This window comes from Alligator sinensis, unplaced genomic scaffold, assembly GCF_000455745.1.
Source record: "Alligator sinensis unplaced genomic scaffold, ASM45574v1 scaffold414_1, whole genome shotgun sequence".
Classification (NCBI taxonomy): Eukaryota; Metazoa; Chordata; order Crocodylia; family Alligatoridae; genus Alligator; species Alligator sinensis.
This window is the reverse complement of record NW_005842514.1, coordinates 128,881-133,871: the sequence shown is the minus strand read 5'-3', so window position 1 is coordinate 133,871 and position 4,991 is coordinate 128,881. Positions and strand designations below refer to the sequence as shown.

The 4,991-nt window shown below is 48.6% G+C and overlaps 1 protein-coding gene across 1 annotated transcript in view; it reads left to right on the top strand.

The window, feature by feature from the left end:
• The first annotated feature begins 1,506 nt into the window (after positions 1 to 1,506).
• Positions 1,507 to 4,991, top strand: part of NHSL2 (NHS like 2) — a 76,541-nt gene continuing 73,056 nt past the window's right edge. Inside the window, exon 1 of the mRNA XM_025213246.1 lies at positions 1,507 to 1,633. The gene's annotated coding sequence lies outside the window, so the exon portion shown is untranslated. The remainder of the gene's footprint in view (positions 1,634 to 4,991) is intronic.

Here is a 4,991-nt window from a genome sequence, read left to right as displayed (position 1 = left end):
GTAATTGCCCATGGCCCTCCCCTGCCTCCCTGCCCTCCCCCTCCACCCCCATTCTTACCTGAATTTCCCTCTTCTGTGCAGGGAGGTATAAACAGCCCCATGGTCCCAGGCCAGAAACCCCTGCTAGACAGGGGCTGGTGAGGGCGGGGGTGGGTCAGGGGCCCTGGCCTTGCTGTAGCAGGAGCCTGCCGTGGCTTCCCCTGGGTCCTCCTGCCCTTTTCTCCTTTCATCTTTGACAGGTAGCCAGGGGCTGATAAATATTAACTTTCTAAATTTTTAGGGGCCCCGCGGGCCAGATAGAATAGTCTGGTGGGCCAAATCCGGCCCACAGGCTGTATTTTGCCCACCCGTCTTATAGGGCTCATCTGCTCTACAGGAACCTCCTATCTGAGCTCCTCACGCCAACCTTTTGTCATGTGACAAATGCTCTCTTTTCTTCCCAGTCCTCACTTGCCACCCTGGGCACCCTGTCCAGTGCCAGCATATTCAGGCAGAGTGCTTGCAGGTGAGAATGGAGGGTGCACTGTGCCCATGAGGCATTATAGAGCTCTTGGAGCTTTTCCCAAGCATAATCAAACCATGTTAATGCACCATAGTGCTCTTCTGAGCTCTGTGGAATCACCTTTGCTCAGAGTCCAGTTGAATCTGGCGTCCTGGTTCTGTTGCTAATGTGTGTGCAGATGATCTATGAACATAGCAGTGCTCAGAGAGGCTGATTAGAGAAAGTTTACCAGAATGACAGCCATTTGCAGTGAGCAAAAAGCTTTTGGTTTGCTGATTACATAGGACTGGAAGGGACTTCCTGGGTCACTGAGTCCCATGCCCTGCTGTTGCAGGGAACCACATGACATAATCTCCAGACAAGCTTGGATTGTTTGGAGGAATCTGTATGTTGATGAATGGCATGTACAAAGCTGTTTCAGCCTATAGAATGTTTCCGAACTGTTCCCAGTCGCCAGTGCTGCAAGTGTCTGTGCAGTGAGATTGGGAGAATCAGAAGACATTGTTTCCATTTCCTAAATTGAGGATTGCCAGGCCCTCAGAGTTTTTGAGCTGGTGGTCTGAACATTCCCTCTTGCAAACATACTCCTATACAAGTGTTCACAATGCTTTCCTTTTCCCCAGACGTTCTGGAGAACAAAATGTTAGCAGCACAGTAAGTGAGCAAGGAGGGTGCTGAGTCGGGGGCGGTGTTCTGTGGGCTGTGCCTGAGCTTGTGCAGATCCTCTGCAGCATTTGCCTACTGCCTTCGCATAGGGCACTCCATTCTGGGAGTATGATTGCAAAGGTAAACAATGCAGCTGCTGAAAGGAGATCTCTGGTATTAGTGGTGCAGTTCTGCAATTGAGATCCACAGCCCTGTTGAGAAATCACATCTGGGAAGCTCTGTCCCTTCTGCTCCCCATTTAATTCATTTTCACATTTTGCCTGCTAAATTAGTTGGTCCAGAGAAGAATAGTAACAAAGCATCAACCCTCCTGATTCCCCTCTGTTCTTGCTCTGTAGCTGCTTGGAGAGCTGGGCCTGCTTAACCTGTGCAGGGAAGCTGGGGAAGGAGCTGACATGGAGTAGAGGGCTTGGTGTGACACCAAGTCAGCAGCAAGCAGGGGACTGCACTGAGAGTCTGTTAAAGGTGAGCAAAGGAAGCCAATTCCATGTCTTAGTCTAACTCCAGCTCCCTGGCCTTTCCATACCACAGTGCTCTACACCAGCGCAGATCCTGCTAGCTGAACCATTTGATCTGTGATCATCACATGGCCACCATTAGCTGCTGGATCACCTGTGCCCATGGGGTTCTGCAGGCATTTCCCCACCCACTCAGCCACCACGTGTTGTTGTTGTGTTGACTGGGGCCCTGTGCAAGGCGCTGTACAATAACAGAACAAAAAATACTCCCTGCCTCACAGAGTTTATAGTTGTAGAACTGTATGACAGGGCAACAAGAGGATACAAACAGCCAGATATATGACAGAAGTATGACAAGATAGTATTGGTCAGCATGATAGAAAGAGATTCTAGCGCACCAGCAGCCTCCACATTGTCATGTTCATTGTAGGCATCCTTGCAGAAAGATAACAGGGTAGCTTTGTGCATATTTACAGGGAGTTCTTCCCAGGTAGCATAAGAGAAAGATATTAGCAACTAAAATCACTGGGCAATAGAAGCTGACACCATGGACTGCTCAGATGCAGGAGCTGAAGTCTCAGTACTGAAAGAAAGCCCCGGATAGAAAATGACACCCAAGATATGGGCCTTGGTGACAAGCAGGATAGCAGAGGTCTTCTTGACACCTAGGCATCCATGACATGACAGAGAGAGAGAGAGGCTGAGATTTTAGCTTGACCAGGAGGAGATGGGTCTGGAATCAAGAGATGGATCTCCTAGAGATCACTGTACAAATGGTGCTTTTCCCTTTTTTATTTAAATTCCAACTATATCTGGGTGATAGTGATGCTGCAACTTCTCCTCTGTTCCTCATTGTGAGGAGATGTTCGTTCATGTTTGGGGTTACAGCTGACTTTCCTTTAGAGAAATAATTCTGGTTCACTTCTGAAATCCACAGATTAAGGCATTTTGGGGAAAATTTTCAGAAGTGCCAAAGAAACTTAGAATCCTAAATCCCATTTCCAAAATGGATTTGTTCACTTAAAAAACAACGTCTCATTGATTTTAATAGGATTTAGGTTCTAAGGACAATGAGATTTAGGATTCTAAATTGGGTACTTTACATATAAATTTTACCCATTGGCCCCATAGTTAGTAAGGTAAGGCTATGGCTAATGTAGGTTCTTTCTAAACTCAGTTGGATGAAGGGTTGATGGATTATGATACCCAAAAATAGTTATTAGCCAAGGTACAAAGCTTCTTCTTGTGTATTTTTTGCCACTTTGTAACAAAAAACCTTCAAAAAGTAGAACAAGGAAGTGGTTCAACAGAATGGAACCTAGTTCCTGGTTCAGGGCTTGGTGGATTTAGCACTTGTCTACAAAGTAGTATTGTATTGACCTAGGTGAGAGGAGCAGATGTGTCAGGGTTGGCAGTCCCAGAGTCCTTGGTGGGAAGCAGAGGCTGACAGGGGAGATTGGTGGACTGCATTGGTATAATGTTTGGCAGTTAGCAAAGGGAAAGGCCTGTTCAGTTCCAGTCCCTGCAGATTCAGGAGCCTTCCCTCCTATGCAGAGGGTTGCATTGTCCTTCTCAGTATCTCCTCCAGTGGGGAACCTGCATTTCCCCTTGTGCAGTTCCACACTATGCCCCTCATTTTACCCTCCTCACCCACCTAAAATAATTGTGCACCAGTCCCTCTGCTGACCGCCCCAATCTGAGCTGTCAGTCAGCCAGGTGTGACATTTCCAGTGCACACGTGGAGCTCAGTAAAGGCTGCTAGCTTCACAGGATCAGCCAAAAAAGAACAAATACTAAGTGTCCATGGGGATAGCGGAATGGGCAACTGAAGCCCTCTGGGCAGGCTGTCACACTGACTTCCTCAGCACTGGGACAGTGTACAAAGACAGAGTCAGAGGTCAGTGTGCAGCTTTGCTCAAAGTTCCTCGGATTGCCCTTATAAGAGCTTCAGGCTTGTTCTTTCTTCTCAGCTATGAAAGTGGTCAGTACACATATCAGTGGGAGAATGCAGGCATCTTACTGCCTACTGTCTAGAATAGCCCAGGAGAAAGAATGCCCCAAATGGTGGGGAGAGGGAGGGAGTCTTGTTTATTTTATCCCAAACTAAGATTTGAGTTTTGTCTTTCTGTAAAGGGCTGAAATGAAAACTTCAGTGGGGGGCCCTGAGGCATAGGCTTGAGTTTGTATCCTCCTGCAATGAAGGGGCACGGCTGGAGTTTACTGGTTCAGGCCCAGTCCTAGGTGTCATTAAACGTAGCTGTTAAATTTGCTGGGGGTGGGACAGGGATTCCCCAGCCACGAGGGTTTACGAAGCCTGTCCCTGACACAGTGTAGAGGTTGTAGAAGAAAGAGTTGCACAGTATGGCTTCCAGACCTAGGGGTAAGGGATGGGGATGGGCTCAGGAGCCTTTAACTCTCAGTCCTGACCATTCCTTCTCTGAAGTCTACTCTGTGTCAAATGAGCAGGAGGAGCCTAGGCTAGCTGCTTGTCCACACCACAGACCCTTCATATTTGGCATTATTTAGCCTCTTCAGGAGCTATCTCAGTAGAGAGACCACAAATAAAATGGGCCCTTGTGACAGCTCCCTCCCCACCTGGGTGCTGAGATGGCGGGGGGAATGTGTTCCTGCACATGTGTATATGTGGTACATGTGCATATAGGTGTGTGCAGGAAGCTGCCATGAGTCTTCATCAGTGACTTGGACGAGGGTGTGAAATGCACTCTGTCCAAGTTTGCAGATGACACAAAGCTATGGGGAGAAGTGGACACGCCGGAGGGCAGGGAACAGCTGCAAGCAGACCTGGACAGGTTGGACAAGTGGCCAGAAAACAACAGAATGCAGTTCAACAAGGAGAAATGCAAAGTGCTGCACCTAGGGAGGAAAAATGTCCAGCACACCTACAGCCTAGGGAATGACCTGCTGGGTAGCACAGAAGTGGAAAGGGATCTTGGAGTCCTAGTGGACTCCAAGATGAACATGAGTCGGCAGTGTGACGAAGCCATCAAAAAAGCCAATGGCACTTTATCATGCATCAGCAGATGCATGACGAATAGGTCCAAGGAGGTGATACTTCCCCTCTATCGGGCGCTGGTCAGACCGCAGTTGGAGTACTGCATGCAATTCTGGGCGCCGCACTTCAAGAGGGATGCGGATAACCTGGAGAGGGTTCAGAGAAGGGCCACTCGTATGGTTAAGGGCCTACAGACCAAGCCCTGCAAGGAGAGACTAGAGAAACTGGATCTATTCAGCCTCCGCAAGAGCAGGTTGAGAGGCGACCTTGTGGCTGCCTATAAGTTCATCACGGGGGCACAGAAGGGAATTGGGGAGGTTTTATTCACCAAGGCGCCCCTGGGGGTTACAAG